We start from the raw sequence: 15,552 nt of genomic DNA, 5'->3' as shown, positions 1-15,552 counted from the left end.
ATAGGGCCACAACAATCAAAACAGCATGGTATTGGCAGAAAAGTAGACACTCAGACCAATGGAACAGAATAGAAAATCCAGAAATAAAACCACATATATATAGTCAAATAATTTTTTATAAAGGGGCCAAGAACATACAATGGAGAAAAGAAAGCCTCTTCAATAAATGGTGCTGGGAAAACTGGAAAGCCACATGCAAAAGAATGAAACTGGACTACAGTTTGTCCCCCTATACTAAAATTAACTCAAAATGGATCAAAGATCTAAATATAAGACCTGAAACAATAAAGTACATAGAAGAAGACATAGGTACTAAACTCATGGACCTGGGTTTTAAAGAGCATTTTATGAATTTGACTCCAATGGCAAGAGAAGTGAAGGCAAAAATTAATGAATGGGACTACATCAGACTAAGAAGTTTTTGCTCAGCAAGAGAAACTGATAACAAAATAAACAGAAAGCCAACTAAATGGGAAATGATATTTTCAAATAAACAACATACTTCTAAAAAATGAGTGGGTCAAAGAAGAAATAAAAGCAGAGATCAAAAGATACATACAGACAAAGAAAAATGACAATACGACATATCAGAATCTCTGGGATGCAGCAAAAGCAGTAATAAGAGGGAAGTTCATATCTCTACAGGCTTATATGAACAAACAAGAGAGATCCCAAGTATATGACTTAACATCACATCTTAAGGAACTAAAAAATGAAGAACAAAGGCAATCCAAAACAAGCAGAAGAAAGAAAATAATAAAAATCAGAGCAGAAATAAATGAAATAGAGAACAGAAAAACTAGAAAAAATTGATAAAACAAGGAGCTAGTTCTTTGATTAGATCAACAATATTGACAAAACCTTGGCCAGACTCACAAAGGAAAAAAGAGAAAGAACTTATATAAACAAAATCCAAAATAAAAGAGAAATCACCACAGATATCATAGATATACAAAGAATTATTGTAGAATACTATGAAAAACTATATGCCACCAAATTTAACAATATAGAAGAAATAGATAAATCCCTAGAACAATACAACCTTCCTAGACTGAGTCACGAAGAAGTAGATAGCCTAAACAGACCCATAAGCAGGGAGGAAATAGAAACAACTTTTAAAAACCTCCAAAAAATGAAAGTCCAAGGCCAGACGGTTATACTAGTGAATTCTATCAAACATTCAAAGAAGATTTGGTTCCTATTCTACTTAAAGTCTTCCAAAAAAATTGAAGAAGAAGCAATACTTCCGAATACATTTTATGAGGCCAACGTAACCCTCATACCAAAACCTGGCAAGGACAACACAAAAAAAGAAAACTACAGACTAATATTTCTAATGAATACAGATGCTAAATTCCTAAACAAAATACTATCAAATCGAATACAACAACACATTAAAAAAATAATTCATCATGATCAAGTGGGATTCATCCCAGAATCACAAGGATGGTTCAACATACATATAACAGTTAACGTAATACACCATATCAACAAAACAAAGAACGAAAACCATGTGATTCTATCAATAGATGCAGAAAAGGCATTTGATAAAATACATCATCATTTTATGTTTAAAACACTCAACAAATGTGTATAGAAGAAAATATCTCAACATAATAAAGGCTATTTATGACAAACCATCTGCTAACATAATATTAAATGGCAAAAAACTAAAAACTTTTTTTCTAAAATCAGGAACAAGACAAGATTGTCCACTCTCTCCACTCTTATTCAGCATATTGCTGGAAGTTCTAGCCAGAGCAATCAGACAATAGAAAGAAATAAAAGGCATTGATATTGGGAAAGAAGAAATAAAGGTTTCACTTTTTGCTGATGATATAATTCTGTACATCGAAAACCCCAAAAACTCCACAAAAAGACTATTAGAAATAACCAATACAGTAAGGCCTCAGGATACAAAATTAATATACAGAAGTCTATTGCCTTTCTATATGCCAACAATGAAAATTCAGAAAATGAACTAAAAAAAATAATCCCTTTCACAGTTGCAACAACAACAAAAAATACTTAGGAATAAACATAACAAAGAATGTGAAGAATCTATATAATAAAAACTGCAAAGCATTGTTAAGGGAAATTGAAAAAGACACAATGAAATGGCAAAATTTTCTTGTTCTTGGATAGGAGGAATAAATATAATTAAAATGACCATATTACCCAAAGCAATATACAAATTTAATGCAATTCCCATCAAAATTCCAATGTCATTTTTTAAAGAAATGAAACAAAAAATCATCAGGTTTATATGGAACTATAAAAAACACCAAATAGCCAATGTAATCCTAAGGAAAAAGAACGAAGCTGGGGGCATTACAATACCTGACTTCAAATTATATTATAGAGCCACAATAATCAAAACAGCAAGGTATTGGCAAAAAAATAGACACTCAGACCAATGGAACAGAATAGAGAGCCCAGAAATAAAAACACATATACATGGTCAAATCATCTTTGATAAAGGAGCCAAAAACACATAGTGGGGAAAAGAAAGCCTCTTCAATAAATGGTGCCAAGAAAACTGAAGAGCCACATGCAAAAGAATGAAACTCAACTACAGTTTGTACCCTTGTACCAAAGTTAATTTAAAATGGATCAAAGACCTAAATATAATATCTGAAACAATAAATTACATAGAAGAAAATATAGTTACTAAACCCATGGACCTTGGCCATAAAGAACATTTTATGAAATTGACTCCAAAGACAAAGGAAGTGAAGGCAAAGATAAATGAATGGGACTACATCAGACCAAGAAGCTTTTGCACAGTAAAAGAAACTGACAACAAAACAAACAGACAGCCAATTAAATGGGAGATGATATTTTCAAACAACAGCTCAGATAAGGGCTTAATATCCAAAATATACTAAGAACTCACAAAATTCAACAATAAACAAGCAAACAATCCAATAAAAAGATGGGAAGAGGACATGAACAGATACTTTTCCCAGGAAGAAATACAAATGGCCAATAGATATATGAAAAGATGCTCATCTTCATTAGCTATTAGAAAAATGCAAACCAAAACTACAAGAGATGCCACCTCACACCTGTTAGATTGGCTGTTATCAACAACACAGGTAATAACAAGTGTTGGAGAGGTTGTGGAGAATAAGAAACCCTCATCCACTGTTGGTGGGAATGTAAAGTAGTACAATCATTATGGAAGAAAGTATGGTGTTCCTCAAAACATTAAGAATAGAACTACCATATGACCCAGCAATCCTTCTACTGGGTATATACCCCCAAAACTCAAAACATTGGTATGTAAAGACACATGCAGCCCCATGTTCTTCTCAGCATTGTTCAGAGTGGCCAAGACATGGAAACAACCAAAAAGCCCTTCAATAGATGATTGGATAAAGAAGATGTGGTACATATACACTATGGAATACTACTCAGCCATAAGAAATGATGACATAGAATCATATATGACAACATGGATGGACCTTGATAACATTATACTGAGTGAAGTAAGTAAATAAAAAAACTAAGAACTGCATGATCCCATATATAAGTGAGACACAAAATTGAGACTCATGGACAGAGATAAGAGTGCAGTGGTTACCAGGGGGAGGGGAAGGGAGGAGAGAGAGGGGATGGGGGGAGGGGAAGGGCATAAAGAAAACCAAATAAAAGGGGACAGAGGGAAATCTGACTTTGGGTGATGGGTATACAACATAATCAAATGTCAAAATGATCTGGAGATGTTTTGTCTGAATCTATGTACTTTAACTGATCAATGTCATCCCATTAAAATTAATTGTCTAAATAAAATTAAAATAAAATAAAAAAAGAAAAGATAAATTCCATATGAGATTTGTTACAATATAATTGAACAGTTTTTTGTATATAATATATCAAGTTTAGCATAAAAAATGATGGACATCTCCCACAGGTCATTTATTTATCCAGGAACATTATACTGTGAATGTATAAGTGGTTTTTAGAAAATTGAATTCATTGGAGTAACACTGGTCAACCCTTTGTGAGTTTTTTTTATACTTGCTGACCCCAAGGAGTGAGTTGTTTTTTTTTTCAAAAAATGAAATTAGTTACAGTTACAGTTTTATTAACTTAAAATCATGTTTGTTTGACAACCAACTTATGGAAACAAGAAGAACATACATTTGCCTTTATTTAATGTTGCTTTATACATTTTTAAAATAAAAAATTTTACTCGATGGTCAAGAGGCACAAGGACATACATGAATGTTTGTACTACTCAAGGGTTAATAAAATTATAAAAGTTCAGGTGCACAAATCTACAGTACATCATCTGAACATAGGTATACTGTGCTCACCACTCAAAATCTAGTCTCCTTCCATCACCATATATTTGTCTCCCTTCTCCATTCTCTCCCCACTTCTCTTTCCCTCTGATAACCACATACAGCTGTCTATGTCTGAGTTTGTTTTGTTCATTTGTTGCTTTCTGTTTTGTATCCCACATATGAGCGAAATTATATGGCTGCAAAAGCAAAAATGAATGAATGGGACTACATCAAACTAAAAAGTTCTGCACAGCAAAAGAAACCATCAACAAAACAGGCAACCAACTGAATGGGAGAAGTTATTTGAAAACAAACCTCCAATAAGGGGCTGATATCCAAAATGATATAAAGAACTCACACAACTCAAAAACAATAAAACAAACAATCCAATTTAAAAATGAGCAGAGGACCTGAACAGATATACAGATGACCAACAGGTATATGAAAAGACATACAAGTTCACTAGCTATGAGAAAAATGCAAATCAAAACCACAAAAAGATATTACCTCACTCATGTTAGAATGGCTATTACTAATACAAAAAGAAATAACAGGTGTTAGAGAAAAGGGAACCCTCATACACTGTTGGTAGGAATGTAAATTGGTGCAGCCTCTATGAAAAACTGTATAGGTGTTCCTCAAAAATTAAGCATAGAACTACTACTATATGACCCAGCAATCTCTCTTCTGGGTATCTACCCCAAAATTTGAAAACACTTATTAGTAAAGATATATGTACACCTATGTTCACTGAAGCTTTCCAAAAGCAAGACCTGGTCCTTTGACAGATGTGTGTATAAAGAGATGTAGTTCATATATGTAATGGAATACTACTTAACCATTAAAAATAATGAAATATTGTCATTTGAGAACAGATGAATGGATCTTGAGAGTACTAAGTTAAGTGAACTAAGTCATCAGTTCCATTTTATTAAGCATTATGAATTTCATTAGTTGTATTTTTTCCTAGGCCTTTTCTGCATCCTTGGAAATCATGATTTTGAAGTGTAGCACTTTTGGTAAGATGGGTTTTTAATGTATTTTTCTAATATTAAACCATCCTTGCATTACTAGAATAAACCCCACTTTACATGTAAACCAATTTAGGTTTTCTTAACCTATAGGAGAGATGGATGGGTCATAATAACTTTTTTAGCATCACTTATCAAGAACTCTAATTTGTAGCTTTAATGAAGGTTAAAAGATATAGCATCTTACTTTTGGAGAATTTCCTGTGTTTCCTTCCCCCACTTTTATATAAACCTTCTCCTTATGCTCCTATTGTCATGTTTTTCTTAATTAATGTTTAATTTTTGTCAATTTCTCATAGGTTTGTGTTTAGTTTTGAAAGTTAATAGAGCTTCTCTGGCTCTTTCAGACCTTACCATATCCCTTGCACTTGTCTTCAAATTGGTGTGTGTAAAAACATGTTCCAGTTCCAGCTCCTATTCTCATATTGGCCAATAGTATTTTCTAATAAGGTACCTGTTGAATATTTTTAAATACTTTGCTTCTTTATGCTTGTCTACTCTTAGACTACACAATGTTATGATTTGTCTTTAGCTACTCTAATCTGTGATTTTAGTAATATCTTATACACTAATTTTATTGTAGTGTCCTCTTTTTTCCCAAAGTGACACTCTAGTTGCTTTTCTTCCTTTGTAGAAAGATTCCTGAAGAGTAAAAATTATATCATTTTTATTGTTTCCCTCAAATCCTTACCTAACTTTAACTGTTTAAAATTACCTTTAAAAGGCTTATCCATAATAACAATTAATACTTGCAGTTGTTAGATATTATACTTTCCTTACCAAGAAGTTCTTGCTAAATCTTTATTACATTCTTTTTCCTCCTTAAAAGAAAACAAAAGAAACCTAATCTTTCAGGCAATCTTTATAGAAATAAGTTCCAAGGGTACAGCTCCAGTTTCTAAATATGTTATTTGATTGTTATTCTCAACTATTTGGTCCTATATCTTGCACTATAAGGAGGGTTACATGAAATTCATGGGTAGTAGATTATGGAGGTGGGAGAAATCAAAGGGGGGGGGGTGAATCTCCAAAATTGGATAAAAAGTAAAACAGATAGACACATACTTCTTTTACATTGGTGGGTACAGGATAGTTAACAATGAACATTTATAACACATACTGATGGTACGCTGGGAACAAGAGTACAATGAAGAGGTTCTCTCGTCTTTGTTCAGTGGAAGATTGTGCCCTCACGGATCTGGAAAATGGGGATTATATGACATTCCAAAGGTGTGTAATCTTTGATGCAAGACAATAGACAGCCTCAGTTAAGGTAAGGATTGACCTTTGTCAAGGAAGAAACTAGCCTAGAGCCTGATCAGAACCTCCTATGAGGTGACTACAGGTCTCCGAGTTTGTAAGGCAGAGACCATGCAGGCTTACTCTGATCTTACCAGGTTTAGTATAGGGCCTGTTTACATCCACAAAATATAGGTTTTATCCTGAATTTTTCTATTTGTAATGACCACGGACCCTGTAAGGTCAGTGGCCATGCAGGTTCCCATTGGATTCGGGCAGATAGTAAAAGAACTGTAGAGATAGAAAATGGTGGACCATTTTGCTTAATCAAGTCTCATAATGGCAGATGAGCAAATAGACAAGGAAGACTGCTTTCCTCTCACTCGGGGCTCCCCAAAGCCCCAACCCCCTTTGTACTCACAACCCAGACTCCCAGGCCCTCACCAGCCTCAGCACTCCCCAGCCAAACAGGCAGGGCAAAATCTCAGGGCTTCCAAGCCCCTCAGTACTCGCTCTCTTTCTCTCTCACTCTCTCTACACTCTGCAGCCAAAACAAGCTGGAGGAGGAAAGCCCTTATCCAGCAAACAATAGCCTCTCCCAAGCAGGAAGGCAATCTGCAATTTTCAACCTGCCGCTCTGAGGGCAAGCACATGCAGCCTTTCACAGGCCATACACACATGGAGCTGTCCCAGTATAAGCGAGCAAACCTAAAAACTACTTGTTACAAACTTGTTTGCCCAACAGACTCTCAGAAGCTCAATCTCTTATGTTGCTAGAACGAGATGACCAACTTATTCTGTTGTAAAGTACCCAATTCACAATTCTGCGGGTTTTCATAGAGGCACGTAGTCCAAATAAGTTTTGAAAAGTTTTATTAGAGGAGGAGATTTATTAAATATGTCAGCCGCATATGGCTGACACAGGGCAACAGACCCAAATTATGTGCGAGCCCCAAAAATAGGTCAGGGGCTGCTTATATACCCTTGATTACACACGGGCAGGGGAGAGCATGACATCATGGCATGGGTTGACAATATTTGTTTAGGGGATACACAGAAACATTAAGACTTTCAAGGTAACACAATCAAAGATGTTTACAAATCTTTCAGGGTTCATCTTCCCTCACTAGCCTAGAGGTATTTTACCCTCAAGATTCCAGGGAGGGGGAGGAACTATAATCAATGCAAGGTGGTATGTAAATTCTGCTTCCTATTGAAAGAGAAAAAGTTTCTCCGTTAACCTTTATTTTAGATTTAAAACCGAATGACCTAAAGGAGGGACGGGACAGGAAAGCCTGATAGAAAAGTCTGACCTTTCCTACCAGAATATCAATATCAATTTTCAGCTTTTTGGTATCTTACAACAATTCTTTTTTAATATATAGATAGTATATACGTAAAGAAAATGAAATTCCTATCAAATGAGCATTTTAATTTTCTTTTTTCAATTTATTGATATGCCTTACAGTGTTTAATTACATTCTTGAGTACTTCTGCATTTCTGCTGTCAATGTAAGAAACTTCCAAACCTGTAAGAATTTTTATGACTTTAATTTGAGCCAAACTATCAACAATTGCCGCGAAGCAAAGTGTCAATGAATTGAGAAAGTGATTCAGAAAATGGCAATTTCACCACTTATTTTACACATCAGAATCAAAGGGGAAGACGGAAGGGGGTGACATGATTAACTGGTGATAGATTAGGGAGGCGAGGAAAGGCAGAACGGGGATGGGGATGGTCTCTGGGATTGGATAAAAAGTAAAAATGTATATACTGAAACTTCTTTTATCTAGACAGGAATAAGATAGTTAATAGTTAATTAACATGATAATAACACGAGGGTCTTCTTGGTTCCTGCTGTGGTGGGATGCCTGTCCTGAGGGGAGCAGGAAAAGAAGATTCCCTACATGTTAGGTACATTATTGTAGATGCAAAAGACAATAGACAGTCTTGATTAGGGTAAACATTGACCTTTGTTAGAGAAAAATAACTCCCTAGGACATGACTACCCACCAGGAACTGTCTTTAGTTAGGTAGTTTTAATTTCAGACCATTCTGTGTGTTTACTTTAGGTCCCTGAGTCTATAAGGCCACTGTGCCGGCTTTCCCTGAACTTGTCAAGTTTGGCTTATGGCTCTCTTTTCATCCATACCATATTTATTTTTACGCTCTTCAATGTGGAATTGTTCTGTGCATATTTCGAATTTTGGTATAAAGTTTCAAATTGCTCATTAAAGAGGTTATAAGAAAGATGTATATTCTTCACCTAGCCCTGCTACTCTTTTGTTGAGGAGCCCAACAAGTATACAGTGTTCCCTGTGGTAGAATGGAAGTGAATTGAAGGTCAACTCATAAACACGTCTAATATTTTTCTCAAAAATCAATTTGAGGGTCTCTCCAGTTTTTGAACACAAAACCAGTTACTTTCAAAATTCTAAATCACAAGCCAAAGCTAAAATGATTTGAACCTGAAAAAATGTTATGCCAATATCAGCAAGCATGTAGTAGGCCAGATAATAATATCATCTCCCTTCTACTTTAACCTTCCAGCCTTCTCTGTTCAGTGTAGGTTCTCTCCACTGTTATCATGCTTTCAATCCTGCTTCTTGTTTGTTAGCAAATACTGTATTTCCCCATGTATAAGACGTTCCTATGTGTATGGCCATAGGCCGGCATCATCATGGCCATTTACATGCAGGTTCCCATTGAATTTAGGCAGACAGCAGAGAAATGGTGGAGCCAGAAAATGGTGGGCCTTTTCATTTATTAAAGTCTCTCACCAGCCAACGATCAAACACACAGGGCATTCAGGGCTCACAAAGCCCTGATGCATTCTCTGGTTCCACAACTCAGAGAATATCCTCTGGTTCCTCCTAGAATCCATTGCCCCCAAAAGCCTCAGTAGGGCTCCCAAAGCCCCTCAGCTCTGGTTCCCCATCTTCCCACCTTCTTTCTCTCTGCAAAAATTGGATTCTTCTCCAGCACTTTGCATTCTCTTTGCTCTCTGCAAAACATGGCTTCTTTCTGCCTCTTTACCTCCTTCTCTACAAAACAGGCTGTGCAATCAAAATCCCTACCCCAGCAAACATCAGCAAAACAATGGCCCCTCCCAAGCAGGAATGCAATCGACTACCCTGTTCTGAAGACAAGTACACATGTGGCTGCCCAGTGCCATTTTTTAACAATAAAAGTGAGCAAACTCAACAAATACAAATTTTATAAACTCATTTGCCCAACACCATGTATAAGATGCACCTTAATTTTGGGGCCGGAAATAGGAAAAAAAAAAAGGTATTACATAAAGTTATTGAACTCAAGTTTTATTCATCATAAAATTCAGGCAACTCCTCATCACTGTCAAAACTCCCATCCATTAGCTTGTCCTCTTCTGTGTCTGATGACAAATCACTGTCTTCAACAATGAGCACAAACACAAACGCAAAAAAGCAGAAAATGAAAGTAAAAAAAAAATCTGCAACCACTTTATGAGACATACCCAGTTTTTAGACTCCAAATTTTTTTTTAAAAAAGTGCATCTTATACATGGGGAAATACGGTAGGTCACACTTCCTTGAAGAGGAAATGATATTTGAATAACAATATATTCAAAACACAAAACCAGAAAGGAGTAAAGAATTACAAAAGAACAGCAACAAGTAAAGACCAATTTAAAAAAGGAAATTTTCAAGTAAAAAAAGTTAAATGACAATGAAGTTTTAAGGTAATGATAATGAAACAAATTAAAAGATAAAAAGAAAATTAAGATTGGAGAAGCAGGTAAACTAAAGTAAAAATGTTAAAGTATTAATCTATACCATAACAAAGATATACAGTATAATAAAATATTACTAGTTTCTGGGCAGCGAAACAGAGGACAGCCTTAATACATAAGCAAACAGAACAAAGGAAGTGAAAGAGAAGAAAAAATGTGGATGCCTCATTAAAGAAAAGCTTCCTGCAGCAAATATCTCACAGCAGCACAGGGAGACAGAGCCTTAGAAGCTCTTTTTAATTCTTTCCATTCTACTGATATTATCTTTAAAACAGCCATCAAAGAAAATTATGTTCTCATTAGAGAAAGAGGAAACCTCCTTCACTGGCTTCTGCAAAAGGTAAAAAAGTGGTAAAAGTCAACTCATACTATGATAATCATACACATCCTCCTCTATTTTTTTTCAAATATAATGACTTTAAATTTCAATCCACACCCTTAGGTAAATAAGATATTATAACTTTATAGTCTATAACTCAATTGAATTTCTATTTTGAACTCCCATTACGTCAGATGACAGAAGGTAATTTCCATCAGTATACTGTAGTATACTGTGCTCTCTCCTCCTCTCTCTTTAGGGTTAAGTTCTAGGGGCAAAACAAGTTGGAAGGCATGATGTAGGAAGAGACAGTCTTCTGGTTCTATCTACATGAATATGTATTGATTTATTCATTATTATGTTCGATACTCCATTTGATCTCTGCAGTACTTTAGACAGTCCTCTGCTCCGTGCTTGGCTTTTTAAGGGTGAGTCTCCACCTCCTCCAAAGAATCTTTACCCTAGGACATGGGGACCATTCTGGCGCATCTGTGCAGAAGTAACAGTCTAGGATCTTATCAGAACCAGGATGTTGCCATAATGAATTTCAAGCTCTCCTCAAGTGTCTCCTAAGTCCATCTGGTGTTTCATTATCTTCATGTGACTATCCAGGAAGCAGGGTCCAGGGCACCTCTGTCCTCCTTAGCCCAAGGAAATCTTTTCTATTTTCCAAAAGAGTTCCACTCTCTTCATATCCATGCCACCTGTTTCCCTTATGTCTTAGGTCTTTGAAATTTTCAGTCCAAAAAAGTATCTAGAAAATAATATGCTTAGCCTATTGCCAAATTGAAAGATAGATAAGAAGATAGAAAATATTTGGAGAAATATTGGATAAATATTTTAGAAATATGTTTCTATTATATAGTCCTTTTTCTTCCTTATTATGTCTTAACTCATCTTCAAATATTTTGAACTAAATTCAAAAGGTTGCTGTTTATTTTTAAGGTTTTTAGGAACACATTTTCCCATTTTAGTTTATAATATTCTTTTGTATATTAATATTACATATTAATAGAATATTAATAATGTCAGGTGAACACAACACCTAATTATCAATCCCTTGGCTAAATAAATATTGCCCCTATCCTTTCTGATAAATTTGAGAGTTGGCTAAAATTTGGGGGTTGGCTTTTTTTTTTTTTTTTCATTTTTCTGAAGCTGGAAACAGGGAGAGACAGTCAGACAGACTCCCGCATGCGCCCGACCGGGATCCACCCGGCACGCCCACCAGGGGCGACTCTCTGCCCACCAGGGGGCGATGCTCTGCCCATCCTGGGCATCGCCATGTTGCGACCAGAGCCACTCTAGCGCCTTGATGACAGAGGCCAAGGAGCCATCCCCAGCGCCCGGGGCCATCTTTGCTCCAATGGAGCCTTGGCTGCGGGAGGGGAAGAGAGAGACAGAGAGGAAAGCGCGGCGGAGGGGTGGAGAAGCAAATGGGCGCTTCTCCTGTGTGCCCTGGCAGGGAATCGAACCCGGGTCCTCCGCACGCTAGGCCGACGCTCTACCGCTGAGCCAACCGGCCAGGGCTGGGGGTTGGCTTTTTAAGCTTAATTTAAAAAGAAAACAAGCCTATAATTTTGATAAAATGCATTTTTCATTGCCTCCCTTTGATATTAAAATAATTTAAAATTTTAGAACTTTCTTTTCATCTTGAATTGAAACCAGCTTTAGAAAAATGGTGAGAGGAAAGGGAGGAGAATCTTCTCCCTTAGTATCAAGTCTACAGATGTGGAATCAAAACATGTGTTTATAAGAAAATTCCAACAATATTGTATTGTTTAGTTTATGCCTCTCTTTTTTCTCTTACATCTTATGGATGGAAAAGAAGTAGGTGTCACTCACTGACAGCCATTTAAGAGTCTTTTGTGTAATAACTCAGAAGAGCTGGACAAAGGGGTTTGAAATATATCTTTTGATGTAGTTTCAGAGGGCAATGACAGCACTACTTAAAAACTAAATGTATATAATTTGAAACCTTCATCTCATATATCATTAATATTTTTTCACATTAACAATCCAGAGCTCCAGATATTTCAAATCTCCCTGATGATTGTAATTTAAATATTCAATAAATCATTATAAAGAAATATAGTCTATGATACCAACTTTTGTTCAAGGAGAACTATACATATGCCACTATGTAAATATACTAATCATTGATGCATGAAATAAAAAGAGATAAGGTAGGCATTTGAATTTTTCTACATCATCTTATTTCTACAAGTCACTCCCAACCCCCCAACTAAAGATTATATATGATATGACTACAAATTACTCCACTAAACTGACTTTGTTTAATGTTTTCATCCATTTCTTGAACATAAAATCTATATATTAAGTGAAATTTCTAATTATATATTCTCATTGACAATAGTATAAAGCTTATATCCATAATGATTTTAAAATAGAGAGAATATAATTAAATTAACTGAACAAGAAAAATAGTCAGAAAGACTGAAGAAGCTTCAGGAATAGAAAAAAGAGAGGCTGTAAAAGAAAAATAAATAAATAATTAAGCTTTTGAAAATCTACAGTGTGGGGTTTTCTACAGTATGCTTCCCAAAGTGAGTTAAAATATATCCATTCCGATCAGAAATAGCCAGTTATGTATTTCTTTACTCTTAACTTCAATTTTTTTAAAATTTCTATTGATTTGAGTATGTGTAAGAGAGAGAGAAGTGGGGGGGAGAGAGGGAGAGAAACATCAACTCGTTTCATTTAGTTATGCACTCATTGGTTGCTTCTCATACTGCCCTGACCAGGGATGGAATCATGACCTCCGCATGCTGGGACAGCACTTCATGTATGAGCCGTCTGGTCAGGGCCTTAACATAGACCTCGAATTGCGGCCATGTGAAAGAAAGGCATGGAGAGATCTTGGGAAATATAATTTGACTAGTTTATTTCTTGTTGCTTAACTTGAATGAAATTCTCCTTTTTTTATTATTATTCCTCCATTATCAGAACAAAATATATTAGAAAACCCTAGCTAACCATTTGATTGACATGCTTCTATAAAGATTTTGTACCCCCTGGCATCGTCCCCTTTTAGCTGCAGCCCTACCCCAGATGGATACATGTATTAAAGCAAGAACAGATGACAGCGACACATAGCACAGCTCCAGGAGCACCAGTCTCACCCCTCTGCAGGTGTGCGATGAGGCAGCCCTGGCCACATGAGTTTAAATATTGAGAATACTTCAGCAAATATTAAATTGAGGGGCTTTACTTTCTACTTTAATGTATATTTCATGTCAGTGTCTCATCCTGGAGGTCAAACTATGAGAAATATCACTCCATGGCTACAGAGGGAGACTTTACTTCTTAGGATGATTTTAGGCTTTAAAAACCAGGCTTTGTGGAAAGGGAAGCTTTGTTCAAGTCCTTTGTCTCCTCCCTTAGCATCTCGAGAGCGATCTCGGGAGGTGCAGTTAATCCAATTCTGTAGTGTAGAGATGATATCCCAGGGACTCTTGTTTAAGGCTGAACTAGACTCAAAAGAAGAAGGGAGTAAAGGAAAATCTTATTCCTCTTTTTCCTGAGGAAAATAACGGGAAACCTAGCTGGGAAAGACAGTAATTGGACACATGCTTCCTGACCACACTGTGCTGGCCTTCGTCCCTAAGGATCAGAGGTATGAGAAGGAACACAGAAGTCAAGCTGCTGCCTCTCTGGCAAGTCAGAGGTCAGAAGTCCATTAGCTTCTCGTGAGCCATACCACCAGAGGCTACAGAAAGGAGAGAAACTCTCTTCCTACAGAGGAAGAGACTTTTGAAACAGCATTTCTATGTGAAAGAGACTTTGTTCCACCTGAAGAGAGAGATGAAATGACCGGGGTGAATGTAAAACATTTAGCTGCACTGCACAGTCTTGTTCATTTTTGCTTTCCTACTAAACGACCAGTGACGGCCCAGGGAAATGCCCGCTAGCTCACATGTAATAGCAGTTCATTTTCTCCACAACCAAGCGGCGGCGCAGGTTAAATGCTCTCCTCTGGGACTCCCGGAGTCACATCACTTTGTCCGGTGCAGCCGGCAGGTGTGAGCCCTGTGGGCCGCAGGAAACCAGAGCCCCGGAAGCTCTGCTCGCTGGCCCGTCTGTGCTGCCCGGGTTGCCCCGTTTATGTCAGAGATGCGTCTCTAGAGCTCAAAGAATCCCCCAAACGGGTTTGAAAACCCGAACAATACAATGCTAACTGTTGCAAAAATGTGTATTCTTCTTAGCCCACTTCCCAGAGAAATTCAGGTAAAGAAAAAGATACTTCTAAAAAATTATATTATCAATAATTGAGCCGCGCAGCCTAAAGAGCAGACAAGGGAAATTCTTCCCCAGCCCCATCACTCTGCCCTCTTAGCCTGTTTACACTCCTCCTTGGTTATGTTTCCGGTCTTGGTGAAACCAGTAGGTTCCGATTTTTTTTTCCTTTTCCTTTTCAAACCACATTAATTCACACAGGAGCCAAACCCCTTAACTCAAGAATAATTTATGACAGATCAACTACATTTTAAACAAAATCATTTTGGGAAAGGGGGAGAAAAGCCAGGAGGTCAGAAGTTGATTCCCGAGTCCGATCTGCTGGCAGCCTCCACCCCAGGACTGGCCCACTGGGATTATCACATTGGCTCAGGGCCCCTGCCAAGGCCAGGAACGATGCCACCCAATCCTGTTCATCCCCGCCATGGTCTTGGCAGAGCCCGCAGAGCAGCGAGGCTCTCTGCTCTAAGACACTGGCCCTGCAGAAGGGCTTGTTTTTCAGCAGTGGGAAAGTTGTTGAAATGTAAGAGGTTCGGTTGCCTCGGTGAAGAAAGGCCATGTTGCTTGGGTAAGTAATCCTTAAGCACATCATCTGGTTCAACTGAAGGCAATGTGGTCCATCAACAAAATCTCTAAGTGGT

This window comes from Saccopteryx leptura, chromosome 1, assembly GCF_036850995.1.
Source record: "Saccopteryx leptura isolate mSacLep1 chromosome 1, mSacLep1_pri_phased_curated, whole genome shotgun sequence".
NCBI lineage: Eukaryota > Metazoa > Chordata > Mammalia > Chiroptera > Emballonuridae > Saccopteryx > Saccopteryx leptura.
This window is presented reverse-complemented; position numbering follows the sequence as displayed.